At 36.5% G+C, this 13,989-nt stretch overlaps 1 protein-coding gene across 2 annotated transcripts in view; it reads right to left on the bottom strand.

Annotated features, from left to right (window-relative positions):
* LOC139971087 (BTB/POZ domain-containing protein 7-like) overlaps window positions 1-13,299 on the bottom strand; it is an 82,256-nt gene extending 68,957 nt beyond the window's left edge. For both annotated transcript variants that reach the window (XM_071977274.1, XM_071977275.1), the window contains exons 1-2: window positions 13,054-13,299; window positions 1,994-2,184 (exon numbers count right to left, since the gene is read on the bottom strand). The gene's annotated coding sequence lies outside the window, so the exon portion shown is untranslated. The remainder of the gene's footprint in view (window positions 1-1,993; window positions 2,185-13,053) is intronic.
* Between the last annotated feature and the right edge of the window lie 690 nt (window positions 13,300-13,989).

Raw genomic sequence — 13,989 nt, 5'->3', positions numbered from 1 at the left:
CTGATGTGCACATGCAGTGAAATGGAAACTGAATGTTTCAAATACAATTGGTATTCGTCATCACTGTGCTCCATCTCCATTGATGTAAACGTTTTAAACGTTCTCCCTGCAGTATAGTGTCATCGGCGATTTACAGTACTACTTCCAATATTTTATTGACGTATTGTGTGCAAATTTAGTACCCACCCATAGATCCAATATTGGTATTCTATTTTTTTTAATTTCTGGAAAAATCAATTCCAAAAGGCGGTTTGATGATCTACTGTTCGTCTGTACTCTGTTATACAGTCAGTTACCGTTAATTCCTCTAGCAGGAAAAGTTAAATGTCTCATGCTCTAAAAATCATGCAAAATCAATATTATGTGGATATTACAAGCTGTTCAGATGATATTGATGTTTCCTGCTGTTTTGTTGGTAAAAAAATTTACAAAGATTCAGTACAATGCAGTTTAGCAATACAACAATGCAATGTAAGAGACAATTTGCATAATTATACTGTACAAACTGGCCCTTTTGGGGTGCATTTGGGATGGGGGAGGGTTTGGGATGGGGGAGGATTTGGGATGGGGGACGGTTTGGGATGGGGGACAGTTTGGGATAGGGGAGGATTTGGGATGGGTAGGGCTTGGATTGAGAGATCAGTTTAATTGTTTTGGAGGTCACGTTCTTTTTCCTGAGGTGGCTTGACCTGTTCGTAGGCATCACTTCTGTCGAGTCTCCACTTTTGTATTATATAATATTCAATTGCAAACATTTGCAATGTAGTTATTTGCTTGCTATATAATTTATGATTGAAATTTCTTTCTTTTTTCTGGTGTATTATTGTATTATTCTTACAGTATACGTGATGGCAACAACCAGGTGAAAACATTTTATACCATTTTGACATTCAAGCATACTTCATTAAACTGAGAATAACTTCAAATTAAAACTAGCATGTATAGAAAACAATAAACAGTGTACTACGTAATCCTGATCTACGGTTTTCAATCTAAGTTACATTATGATTCATCTCAACAAGCACAATTCCTGTGCAATGATATGCTTATCAAATATCAAACTAATTGCCGTTGAAAACTGTAAAACTTATTTCATTTCTAATTTTAATTCTTTTATAATCTGACTCAATTATTCTGCCATAAAACCATGCTGACAACACCACCGTTTTAAAGACTTGGTGGCTCAATGACCTACTTCTGTTTTACAATATATGCCAAAATACAGCATTTATCATGAATGATAAGTTCCAGAACACTCTAAGGTACAGTTAAATTAAAGAACCACCTTCACCTCTGATACAGATATCATGACAACCCACCTCACCATCACCTCAAACTGAGATTAAAAGTGTCTCATAGCTTTGATTTCAGGTCTTTCTTGGTACCCAGCTACCTCTGGCGCCATGTGGTGCAAACGTCAGAGTTATTTTGCCCCCCATCGATTGAAACTGTTTGTTTGTTTCGTTACACATCACATATTTATAGCGGCGGAATAACAAGTTGACAGTGCAGGCGCAAGTTGCATGGGACTCGCTATCAATATTTTGTTTATCAAATATATACATTTGTTTGCTGATGTAACATTACATTATCATAATAATTTTACAAAGAAAGTCAGTTTCATCAAATGGTGACCATCCTTGCACTGTCTAGCATCATTGTGCACAGCACTACCACACTTGAAAACAGGTTTTCTTTTTCTTTTGTGTTTTTCCCCTTTTCGTTCCTTTCCTTTGGGACTACTCAAATTTCTCAGAGAAGTGTTTGTAACTTAGTAAATTGCGAATCAAACATGAATGAATGTTACCCAAAGTGTGACCTATTTAACGACATAATTTTATCTTATATTCATTTATCCGTTACATGTTGCAGACTTTCTCTACCAGCATTCTTACATTATATCATATTAGTCAAGAATCCACAGTGAAAATTTTCTATCAGCATTTACGTAAAATATCAATTTAAAAAATATAAAAAAAAGATTGAAACGTACCTTTCTTGTGTACAGCATCTATATGTCCTAGTACTCTAATAGTTCCTTTGCTGCATAGGAATGCCTCCTCGACAGATGCATGCTCTGCCTGTGGCTACCATACAGTAGATAATGATGAATCGTTGACAAGTTTACAAGTGCATCCCGGTTATCACTGGTCAAGCCTGGCGTGTCGAGAGAAACAGCTAAACCTGAAAAATTTGGGAATAGTAAAAAAAAAAAAAAAAGTTACGATAAAAATAAAAAAACCCAGACTAACAACCTCTTGTACATTGAGAGGCTATTGGCGCCAGGGAAACAGATCCCACTAGAATTAGCAATTTCGGCACCAAATTATTCTGAATTCGGAGGCATATGGGATCAGAAGCTATGAGAATTCACAAATGAATTAAGAAGTGACAAATTTGTTGACGCGGGGTGCGTTGATTTTACGTCATCCACAGAAGCACGCTGAGGGCATGAAAAGTGAGAGTTCAATTGAGGACCGACAAATGGAAGGGGGAAGGTTAGAAACAATGACAAACAGGTTGGACAATTGAGACCATATATATGACTTGCTAGCATCACAATAAACAGATATAAATTACCTCAAAAGTTAACTTTTATTGAAAAAGGGAGGACAATGTTACCTTCTTTTCAGTAACCTGTTTTCATTTTTCTGGCATAATTAAACTTGTGTTAATTTCCACTGTGCAAATGATCTCATATCATAAAATAAGCAAAAGATATGGTTTTGTTAAATTACAAACATTTACAGTACCTAATATATATCTAAACATTCGGAGGGACTATATAAGAAATTGTCATTGGAGAAAATCCAACCTTCTGTTATATCTGATAAATGTTGGTAGGGTTACCCATGAGGCCATATACGTGGTAGAGTACAACAAGCATGAGTATGATTACAAGTAGAAATTCCCTTCGTGTGAGTACAAGGCTCTCAGCATAAGTACAAGGCTCTCAGCATGAGTACAGGCTCCAGCCACAAGTACATGGCTCCAAGTACAGGGCTCCAAGCACAAGTATGAGTACAGGGCTCTAAGCAATCGTCTCTTCTGAAGAAGAGCTAGTCAATGCGCTGCAAGTTTTGGCTGGTTTACTTTATACAATCACTCACTAACATTATTGTTTGCTTCTCTTTTGAGATTCGGCCTTATTCTACTGTACGTGCAGCTTAGCCATATCTGTCCATGACCCAACATACAAAAATTGAGAAAATGAAAACTGAACCTCTGTTTCATCATTGCAAGCAGCAATTGGACGATTGGTGGCTACCAGTGTCTAATATGTGCAACCAGTGGAAAATTGAGTTAACCAGCAGTTTTCCTCAAAGTGTAATGAGAAAAGAGGAACCTTGCAACAAATGTCAATCCGTCCAGAAAATTTGTTTTCAGTTTGCCCAAGGGTAAAGTTGAGACTGCGATTTCATTAGCTTTCTTCTCTCTTCATTCAATTTTGTGAGAAGTACATATGTTTGTCTGTGATGGTCTAGATATAATTTAGTATGTTCGTTAGGTAAGTAAAAATTGCATTTCATGTGTAGTCTCTATTTATAGATTGGTAACAACATGATAACTTCATGCATCAGCAGCAGGATAAATCTAAAGAAAGTACTGTAAACACAGTACGTGATAAGAATTGGGAGTGAGGCACTTCCGAATGGGTAGATTCAGTTTGAAAAGAAAATGGGAAGTGATGTACATATGATGTATATCAAATACTGGACACTGAGTTGCAGCCTCGGTAAAAGTTGACTGTCAAATAATGGATTGTTTAGAAACAGAAGTGTCTTTATAGAGGGAAGACAGGCAAGAGAAGAATAGTTTAAATGCAGAGAAACTGACAAGGTAATTATCAACAAATCTTGAAAACTGAAAGAGACAAGAAAGTTGGTTAGCCTTCAAGAATAGAATAATTACTCATTGATAGTCACTGTGAGGGTTAGACTTGTTTACAAGACTCAGTTGAAAGCATGACAACTTCAGAAGACAAGCCAACTTGATTTAAGGCAGAGCTACGAAGAAAATGTCGAGCTTCTGAAAGGCAGATTCCCGAGGCAGTTGCGGTGGGCCTTTTTCCCCGAAAGTGAATCGGTTAGGGTTCAAGTGCTGACTAAAAGTTACCAAATTTTTACAGATTAGTTATATTTGAGAAGTGCACAGTTTGAGTAGAAACAGGTACAGAAGAGGAACGAAGTCAGATGAAGGATAGGAATGAAGAACATCTTTTACGTAATGTTCATCTCAAAAAGAAGATATAAAAAACTTCCATGCCGTTTTGTGTTAGGTGGCAGTGAATACCGACTGCTGCTCTCCAATCGTTACATGAGTATACAGTAATAAAAACCAAAAACCCACTGAAATCAGTCACAGCGGGGAAACCGACAGAGAGGCACGAGGAACGCTCTCTGAAGATGTATGGGGTGAATCCTGTAAAATGCACGGAATCACGTAGTACAACAGAATGTTCTTCATAATTAATTCTGTTCTGATCATCCGAGATGACTAGATGACTCACCAGACTCGAAGGGAAGTACTCTCAATAAACGGTTTGATTCCGGAACTTGACACGGTTGACATTGCTAATTAAAGCTTCAGAAAATGCATAGGTATGCACTAATCTACAGTACTATAAAGCAAGATTCTATGCAGAACCAATTTTTTATGTTTTATACCAGTTTTGTTTCTGTTAACTGTACGAGTGGTCCATTAAAACATGCCTGATCGACTTTCCATATCAAAAGATCAGGCTGAGCTGGAGATGGAGAAAGTATGGGATAATTTTTATGTAAATCCATTGTTAAAGTTTAAAATTACCTGTAAATCATTAAGTGATTCCTTGAAATATGAATGTAAGAGCTCTGGGGACTTTTTTTAAAGATAAAATTTGTTGAGTCGGTAATTTCATACCTGAGTCATTTGACGACTAACTTCCTTGCAAAGGTAAAGCCGAGGAAAACTACCGAAACTGACACGTAAAACCACACAAACAACTAACCTGTAGTAAAGGTAAACAAGACCAGAAAGATAAGAGCAAAACACTAACACTGAGAGGATGGTGGACTACTGTACAGTCTATGCAAATTCAGGCTACTGGTACCCACACAAACATATAGGCCAACAAACAGGGAAGAGACAGTCTCCCAAAACACTCAAAATAAATTAATATTCTTCCAAGCTTTGTACGTAAAGGAGAAATGCTTTGGAGGTAAAAGAAAATGAAGGTCCTCGCTACAATTCTGATTGGTTACCAAAGGTGAGATTTTCCTACATGGAATTTTCTGCACATCTGATCACTTTGGATGGTAGAATTAGAAGGAGGGCGGTATACCAAAATGGGCCTGACACTGCGAAAGAACGGTGCGTAAAATATTACCGAGAGATCTTAACACGATAGAGACAGAGAGTGCAGTTGTTGTGAGGAGACAGGGCAATTTTTTTTTTAATAAATATAAATATCAATTTATAAATAGGATAAGAAGTACATAAAAGAAACATATAATTACAGTGATCAAATTTGAAAAAAAAAGTGAAGTATGAAGTAAATACTAAAGCCAGGTTAGTTTTGGGATTTATGTACAGCATTTACCAATGTAAAGTGCATGAACGATGACGATCCAACGCATAGTAATGGTCTGAATTCTACTGAATCGAATTATTATGACATTACTTAATGAAAACCCTTTCAAGTGAAATGTGTCAACTAGCAATTGAACTACTGTACAATAGGCGTTTACAATGTAGAGTACTTCATGTATCTCAAATTAGATCTGTCTTCAATGCCTTTCCCTCTGCGTTGTCTAATAGATCATGAACAAATAATTGCTGATTACCAAAATCATTCAAGCAGCTGGTTGCTAGGTTACAAAGCTGTCATAGAGATAGCTGTTTGATTATTCAATAGATGATTTAATCCATCATTTTATCCTTCAGTATTATTATTCTCATTACTATATAGCCCTACGATCCCAGTTCCCATATCTACGATAAATGGAAACACCAACGAGAGCTTCGCTGTCGTCTGTGTAGACGAGAAAGTTACAGAAACTCCGTATTCTACGTACGTCCATGGATCTAGTGAATTAACATATAAAACTTATATTGAACAAGTTTTCTTATCTGTGAAATGTTGTAATTCTCACAAATATTAGGACAATGTGAAGTAATAAAGGTTTAAGGTTAATCAGCAAATTTTGTCCATGGGACAGTATAAAACATTCAATAATATTCTCAAATAAGTTGGATAGTGAAAATCTCCAGTTTACAGCAGTAAGAAACTTTTTCCATGCCAAAATTACAGGATTATAAAGATGAACTAGTATACACTGGTCTACCTGCGAAATCCCAGATTACTGGTTTGGGTTATAAACGAATGAGGATACTTAGTTGTCTTCCATACATACAGTATGTGCACTCCTATGTAACTAGCCTATAGATAACAATTGGTAACAATCTTGCATGGCACCACCCCCCCTCCCCCTGATGATCCCCTAGGGCTCACTGCCCTATTCCTTCTAGATCTACCCATAGCATTTAACAAAAAGGCAAATGCAATTTCTGTTCTACTTCCTACACATCACTTTCATATGTTGGATTTTGAAATCATCAATCAGCTGTTTCACAGAACGAACTTTCGGATTATTTTTACTGTGAATTCAGAGTCTTGTGCTTTACTTTGAGATTGTTTTGAAAATCTATTAATAGCAAGACCATATCCCCAATAACATGGAAACTTTGCTTTTCCTTTTACTTACAAGTATGTTTAGAAAAATAGACACTTTTTGGGGGTTCAGGGTTTACATAGTCATTCATAACATATACATGTATGCTCCTGTTATTTAAACTTCAAGCAATGAGAGCCCATCAGTTTTTCATGTAAAAGTTTGGTTTCAGCATACTGCTGTATACACGACTGTAAAATTTAGAGGACTAGGCCATGAAAACTGATCTTTGCTATAGTACAATAATACAGTAGCATCAACGCTACTTGATACTGTAGATCTGCAGAATTCTTATGTGTATATACAGTTCATGTCTGTACTTGAGACATAAAGTTTGATGCTAACATTATTTACATTGCATACTTTGAATCAGTCATTGTGACTTTGAAAACTGATGTAGGCTCACAGAACAGATTGGTGCATTTTGAGCTGAGTGGACCTTCTGCAGCAGTACAAAATATTTGTTACGGTATTATAACAGGGGATGCATAAATAAACACAACACAAGTAGAGTTAGATTTCCTGAAATATTATTATTGTAGAGATCCAACACTATTATAATGTATTCTGAATAGATGGATAACAGTACAGTACTTTGTTTTAGTAAAATGCAAAGTAGTGAAGTAAAGTACAGTATAAGAGTAAAATGTAAAGCAAGTATATCATGAAGAGGAAGCTGGAGTAACTCTGTGAAGAAAGCTTCCCTGCATCAATTTATACTCTCCAGCAAACAAAGCTTAAGATAAATCCCTGACCACACAAAACAGCCAACAAAAGAAGCACCAGTGGGAAAAAGCTAAAGTAGTGATTCTCCAGCTGAACCTGAACACTACCCCTAAGACCAGATAAACAGGAAGGACATACCTTATTGTGTTGATAGTTTATGTTAGCTAAATGAAGATGACCAGGAGAATAAAAGAGTGGTCTGAATCTATGTGATAGTATGTTGCTGCTGAATAATGCCTGGATTTTTCTGGCACTGTGATGGCTTGGGAAGGTTCCACAAAGTCAAGAAAGCACATTTCATGAAGCAAACTCGCAGTTCAAAGATGAATGGAATGTAATATATAATAGTTACTTACACTTCACTCCTTATAGCCACCTTTTCACCTCCAAAACTTTCCACTCAGAACAATTCATATCACAGCTGACAATGGCAAAGCATCAGTCCTATTTAGGACTCAATAGAATTTGACCCTCAAAATTCTTTTTGTTCCCATACATAACATCCTTCTTCTTGCAGACAAAATGTTTGACACTGAGGTACTAAAGAGTATATTGAAAATAGTCTTTAGAATGATCTTAGACACAGCAGCCACTTCAACAATACAGAGAAAATATTAGCATATAATATTACACAGTTATGTCAGGTTTTCTACAGTATTCCTTCTCTCCTGTCGAGAAACTTTGTTCAGTGTTTTCTTTTTACTTGACATATGTAAAATTGTACAAATCGAGTTATGTGTGGCAGTCTTGAAGACTCAAATGTTGTCTCGTATACTACGGTACCTGTGTGAAAGAAAACTTTGATACACTGTTTGGATTCCCATAACTACTTTGACCAATTTACAGAGTATTTTGCGATGGGATACTTGATAACTTGATTTTTATACGTAGATTATTTCCAGGTGACAACTGACAACCCTAGTGCATTTACCCACCAGTATAATGACGGTTGCTACACAAGATTACTGTGGGCTGCCCTTGATATAAGTTGGGAACAGAGGATACCCAACACACAGCTTTATGGCGATCTTCCAAAGGTGTCCATGAAAATCAGAGAACGAAGACTTAGAGCAGCTGGTCACTACCACCGACACCCAGACGAAGCAGCCAACAAGTTCATTCTCTGGGAGCTAAAACATGGTACCCCTGGTGCAAGGCATAAAACCTTCCTACATTTCATACTAGAGGACAGTGGGACTGAAAGTATGTCTGAGCTAGCAACCCTTATGAAAGACAGAAATGACTGGAAATCTTGTTACCAGGTTATTGTCCGGCCAACTTCTCCTAACCCTCATGATGATGATAGTCCACCGAGGTCGAACTGATGATGATGAATTGATGATGACCAGTATAAATACTTTCTCTGACATGATACTACTATACACTGTGCAAATGAGCTGCAGAACATCAACTTTCTACTCTAACATGGTATAGTCAATGATTAGTGCAAAAATTCATAGTCAAGTGGAAATAGCTTCAACCTAATTTATCTAATGGCACACAAGAGGAGAAATAATTCTAGCTTCATCTGCCATGAATGTGTAGCAGATCTACAACAGATTAACATCTTCAAATTTGTTTACTAACCTTTTAAGGACATTTTGCAAGCTACATTAAATGCAGATCTGAACATTGCAAGACTGTACTGAAACTAACAATGAACTTTAGTTAAGTTTACAAGTTCCTTACATTAATAAAGTACAACCCAGGTGATTTAACTCACCCATGGTTTGTCCTATCACTCATGATATTATGAAAGTGCATTCTAACCTGTCACATCACATTTCAACAATTATGATAGCCTAATGACCGCATCCTCGGCAGAGTTACGTGATATCCTGCCCTTTTCCTTTCCAATGCCTAACAGTCCATCTCAAAGAGATTACATCTGACAAAAGTTATGACTGCAGCCCTCTTCCTGGTCGCTGTAACGTACTTTCATCATTACAAGTGGTACTTCCTTTTCGTGGACAGCCATATTTGTATTTATTTATTTACTTTTCTGATATCGTGACCAGTTTGTTCATTTGGATGTCAACTAGCTTCCTAAATAATGTTATAACCTAGAGCAACTTTCTCCTGACAGGGGCTGTTACATTTTGCCCTGTTAATGCAAATCTGGAAAATTTCATCAAAAACAGTTTTTGTCATTACTTCCATTGCAGGGCAAGATCTATCAATATGCCAAAATAACACTCAAAATTCCATATATATATTAATATACCTATTTTCAAATTACATCAATTTTTACACTAAGTTACATCAAAATTTTTTGATGAACTTATGCAGATCTTTGGTTTCCCATATAAGTTATGATGCACCAGTACTTTCAAATATACAACATACATAAAGTCTTATTTAAACTCCATTGCATAACTGACAACAATAGTCACCATTTCAAATAACAAGCAGTATCTATGAACAGTACGTACATGGTTAAAATGAAATCGACATATTTGTGTATTCTTCAATTAAGGTAATAATTTATTCAGCATCGCATAACAGAAATGCTAGAATTCTGCAAAATGGGCAAAACTGCTACAAAAAATGGAAAACTTACAGGTACTGTATCACTAGCCTCTATAGGGTTATATAGTTCATACACCAACACAGACAAATATCAAACTGTTGCTTCTATGTAGAGTTGAAGGATGACTAGTAAGTTGAACAGAAAGTGTGTGAGCAAGTTGGTTCTGTTGAGGACTGGGGTGGGAAATCTACGGCCCGCGGGCCACATGCGGCCCGTCAGTGATTGATTTCTTTGCGGCCCGTGAGATGTCGCAAGAAAAAGAAACAAAATCAATCTATTTTACATCATCAAAAAAAAACGAGCTAGCTGCTTAGAATATATCTGCACTAATGATGCTGTCAGGTAGGCCTATTATCCCCATACATTATCAACTGTAATGTATTGACATTATGTTTTTGTGAATACAGATTAAGTACACACACCTATTTCCTTCACGTAGTCTTCAACTTCTTGTTTGGTCGAATCCGTACAACATTCTACTATTTGCCCTGTCCAATATTTTCTTCATAGTGTGTTTAAATAAATATTATTCGTCAGGAAAATTTATTATTGCACTCACACCTTTTGTTTGTCGATGTTTTCAATCTACAATACATGAATTAGAACATGTAGCAGGCTTGGAACAACATATTAGAATGTCCGATCAATTTTTCAACTGAACTTCCTCTAGATATTTCAGCCAATGAAAAGAGTCAATCTATGCACTGTCAGCTTCATAACATTCTATCACAGTATCTGTTTGGCTACCATATACATGGACAAAGCTGTGGGAAAAGTTCTGGAACGTGTCATGCACATAAAACTTCTTGGTAATGTTACTTTTAGTAAATAGCCATATGTTGGATTGTACTGCAGCCATATATCATACATACTACACTTTCGTAGCAAAACAGCATGACATTAACTGAAAAAATATATAGCTATTTGTTTTTTTAACAGTTTTATAAGACATATGAGTTATTAATTCTCATTTAGGATTGTCAGTTCCAGCAATTGGAACTTTTATGTCTAATTATGTCATGTTAACTACGATCAAATTTTTTTTTGTGACTAGCTAAAAAGCATTAGCTAGGATTATCATATTGCTTGCAGAGACCAAACAATGGACTTGTTATCTCTGTGGAGATGAATATACTTAACGGCATTCATTGCATGGTGCAGGCTCTCAGATATTTTATAGCTTAAATACCGCAATGATCGGGATAATCACAATCCTAGACTAAAGGAAACGAGCTTGGTAACTGCCATTACTGCATTACCTACAGCTTTCTTCCACACGGTACTGTATGTTGTATGAGGTCACAAAAGTTTCATGTTCTCCTATCCAGTTTAGTGTTGTATAACAGGGGATGCGTAAATAAACACAACACAAGTATAGTATAGTAAGATTTCCTGAAACATTATTAATGTAGAGATCCAACACTATTATAATGTATTCTGGATAGAGGAATAACAGTACAGTACTTTGTAATAAAGTAAAATGCAAAGTAGTGAAGTAAAGTACAGTATAAGAGTAAAATGTAAAGCAAGTGTATCATGAAGAGGAAGCTGGAGTAACTCTGTGTAGAAAGCTTCCCTGCATCAATTTATACTCTCCAGCAAACAAAGCTTAAGATAAATCCCTGACCACACAAAACAAGCACCAGTGGGAAAAAGCTAAAGTAGTGATCCTCGCCAGCTGAACCTGAACGCTACCCCTAAGACCAGATAAACAGGAAGAACATACCCTATTGTGTTGATAGCTTATGTCAGCTAAATGAAGATGAGGAAGATGACCAGGAGAATAAAAGGGTGGTCTGAATCTATGTGATAGTTGCATCTGAGGGAATGATCTAATGGTATGTGTGTTAGACCTACTGTAGTAGTCCAGCCTCAGATTTCATCCTAATTGTGGAACTATCATGAAAGGTTTTGCACAACCAGGAGCTATTGACAATGTATTTGGTTAAAATATCTGCAGAAATTTGGCCTAAATAATTCTGTTACTAACGATAAGATGAAACTTCCAGATGAGTATTGTCAAATTGCATCGTATTCCACCATGTCACCGTTCATATCTGAAAATGGTAGTCAAATGTTGTACGTTCTGTCCACAGCTTGGCATATGAAATTTAAAGTGAGTGAATGGTCCCAATTTTGTTGAAGTCTAATTTCTTTCACCTTGTATGATCGTGCATCAGGTATCAAGTAGAATTGGGGAACTCCTGAACTTTGTGTCAGAACACAACAACCATCATAAATTTCTCCCAAATTATCATGAATGCATTATAAAATATCCCCAAATATTCTTTGGTCATTGACAAAGGATAGTGTGCATTTTTAAGAAGCTGGAGCATCAGACGATATCCTGAGCAAACACTGATTTCAAGTGATAAAAAGACAAAGTCAATATCCTAATATTGCAACATCACCTAATGCTAAGGCCTACATTAAGATTTGATATAAGGCTTGTGATTAGCACTAAGATTGGTAGTATTGTCTTTGAGTTTGATGATAATTGTTATTAACGCTAACTTAGTTCAGAACTACAGGTAGGCTGATTTACTAAATAACTTATTATGCAGGCCTATCAAGTATTACTATTTGTCTAACACAGTGAGTTATGCTGAAACCAGGCTAGCCTAGGCTATAGTACAGTCTAATTAATTATCTTAGGCCTGTCCCATTTCACTACTAAAAAGTGGCTTAGCCCTGCTAAATAGCAAGCCAAAGTACCTGGTGCCTACATTCTTATGTTACACTGTACCAGAAGGCCTATGAATGTTACTGTAGTCTGTATGTATGACACTTATTACTGGGCCTAAGCAGTACAGGATTGGCAAAAATATAAATTAATAAAATTAGGTTTTACTAATGTATTGGTCTGACTGTCAGGCCTGTAGTAAGACTTAAACATTATACTGGAAAGTTAGGCCTGGCCTCAGTTAGGCGTAATAAATTAGGCATATGCCTAACTTACATTGACTTAGGCAAAGCATTAGTTACGCTTACACTGGTAGTAGTTGTAATGTTGTTAGGCCTAACGTTAACATGTACACTAAGGTAAGGACTACGACTGTACGAGTAAAACAAGATCAAATTTACCTGACAACCACGAACAACGTCCAAGTTGATATTGTATGTTAAACTCCCAATGCTTTTCACAACTGTGAATTAAACAATATCTGCAATGTATTAAACTCAAAGCTTCATCGAATTCCACTGTAGCGTATGGAGTATGGTAATATTTTGTGGATCCCGGCCCAAACTTCCTAAGAATCTACACTAATTCAATGTTGCACATACAATCAGCAGCAGTGTAGTACAGTATACACACTATCTGACATCGAAGTTAGCCACATACTGGGGGTATAGAGACTTCGATAGAATGAGTGCTCCAGGCGTTTGTTTAATTAAAGTATAGTTTGGTATATGTAGGGCGCTGCACATGTTATTGATTACAGGAGTTTTCAAAGAAAGTATGGTAGTTGTTTTCAACTCCCAGCTCATGAAGAACCGAATTCACCCATGTCAGACAGAATGGAGACGTTACGTCGAAAACACAGCATTCCACTTCCAAAAAAGTATAAGTGTTTGTGCACTTGCCCCCAGTTTTGTGAAAACCCATTTTCATAAAGTACGGTAGAAATGCACAAGTTTTTGTGAATGAAAAAATGCCAGTTTGTATAGAAGAGTGACCTTTTCTTGAGAAATACAGAAAACTGTAATTTACAAATTATCGTTTGTCGAAAAAAAAGTGGTAAAGAATGCATAGAGGAGCAATTAATTTTGTCGCTGGACATGTTGATTTGATTTTTCGGTTTGCTTTCTGTGACACGCTTTATTGTTTGCGTTGACCTCATGTATTATTTAATTTGGTCTTTATAGACACCTGCCCAAGTGGAGAAGGCAAAGGTTTTTGTATTAAATGTATTGCTTAAAAAGCAATTTATTTGTTCGTGTGTTTATTGGTTCAGTGTGTCTCAACTTGTAGTTGCCCCATATTCATCCTGACATAGGGTGGCCGACAGCGGCCCTATC

This window comes from Apostichopus japonicus, chromosome 8, assembly GCF_037975245.1.
Source record: "Apostichopus japonicus isolate 1M-3 chromosome 8, ASM3797524v1, whole genome shotgun sequence".
NCBI lineage: Eukaryota > Metazoa > Echinodermata > Holothuroidea > Aspidochirotida > Stichopodidae > Apostichopus > Apostichopus japonicus.
The sequence above is the reverse complement of the archived record's forward strand: the minus strand, read 5'-3'. Positions and strand labels throughout refer to the sequence as shown.